Genomic DNA, 1,756 nt, shown 5'->3' on the forward strand with positions numbered 1-1,756 from the left:
TCATAGGTACTGGTGGTGGGGGGGCACTGTTTATGGGGCAGAATTTAGCCAACAGTAGATGACCAGATTATCAACCAAGGTTTGCATCTTGTATCAGCACAATTTGAAGAATAAAACCATAAAATGGAGGGGAAGGGGGGAGTGGGAAGGGTGCTGGAAGAAGTAGAGGGAGACTTCCAGAAGAAGGAGGGAAAGAAGCTGCCTTCTGTTTCATTGTTATTCCAAATCTTTGGTGATTTCATATAGAGGTTAAGCTACCAACTCTATTATTGGAACAAAGTAACAATTTAACAGTAGCAATAATGTAAGAGCCCTGAATTTCTTTAAATGAAACCATTTTAACAAATTCAGGGCAGTTAAATCATTAGGTTACAACACATCCAAGAACACAACTTGCCTGGCACTGCTTGGAAAGGTCAGTCAAACAGAGAAACATTTCAAGGTCCCTTCTGAAAGGCCTGATAAAAAGGAAATGTGAAAGGAAGAAAGTTTGACAGCATGGCCTCTTACAATTTGCCAAGGGAAGTGGGAGTCATGCACATCAAGGCTACTACTTGCAAGAAAGGTAACATTAAACAAAAATGGAATAGCTTCCTACTTGCAAACATAGATGACAGAAACACAACTCTGAATGGTTATAAATAAAGCTTCATGATCATGTATTTTGCGCTTAGCTGTATATAAAGGTATGATGAATCTTACCATGCTGACTCCTCATGTCATATTTTTATATTTATGCAGTTTATGCTGACTAGATGCCTTTGGTATGAACTGTGAAGGAGAGAGAAGCAAAACCTTTATAGCAAACCCCTGTAAAACCAGAAGTCAGGAAATGCTACACGGTCTAGAAATAGAACGTGAAATGATAAAATAGTAAAAGCAGGAAACTAATGGAAGCACTAAGGGAAAAAAGGAAGATATGGATTATGCAGGCTGCTGCAGTCCTTGGGCATTTCCTATCACTGAAACTGCATGTGCCACCAGGACAGTGCCATTGAAATCAGTTTGCATGGACCATGAGGGCTAGTTTCTTAACAGCTAAGCCTCTGCAGCTAGCTCCCTTCAACTTCAGTTGAAATGTCAGAGGCTAAATATCTGCAAACTGATAAAAAATGTCTGTTAATCCTAGCTGAGGTGAGTTCCTCCCCAAATACCCCTCCACCCTCCAAATATTTCAAGATTTACACTCCTTTCTACTCCAAAGTTAAGTCAAACCCGGAACTCAACACTCCCTTCTGCTCCAACTTGAGTCCCCAAACCAAGAAACTTTAAAACAGGGCGGCAAAGACTTCAAGAAGGATGCTGGAAATTAGCACCAATAAAGTCTTTGTATATAAATTGGGTCTCAAACGCTATGCAAGAGCAAAAGTTCCCTTCCAGAGATGTTAACAGTCCTGTTTAAAGGAACTGCAGTGTTAAAACTGCCAGCCGCTTCTCTAAGAGGACAGGTTTTCAAAGGAAAAGCTGGAAGCGCAAGTAGTTACACTCTTGGTAGAGGACTCCCAGGGACAGCCTTAGAGCTCTGATGCGCCAAGGGAGGCTGCATTATACTCTCTCATATGACGTCAGAGATGAGAAAGTTTAGAGCATGCCTGTAACTGCAAATGCACAATTTCAACTACCTGCCCTCCATAGTCTCTTGTTTCAAATACTTGCCATGAAAGATCCAAAGTAGGGAACATAAAAGGAATGCCACTACTAGGTGACATTCCCATTTATTTTTTAAAGCCATCAAGAGATAGTTCATCGTTCCTTT

The sequence above is a fragment of the Gavialis gangeticus genome, unplaced genomic scaffold (assembly GCF_001723915.1).
Source record: "Gavialis gangeticus isolate Ggan-Ray unplaced genomic scaffold, GavGan_comp1, whole genome shotgun sequence".
NCBI lineage: Eukaryota > Metazoa > Chordata > Crocodylia > Gavialidae > Gavialis > Gavialis gangeticus.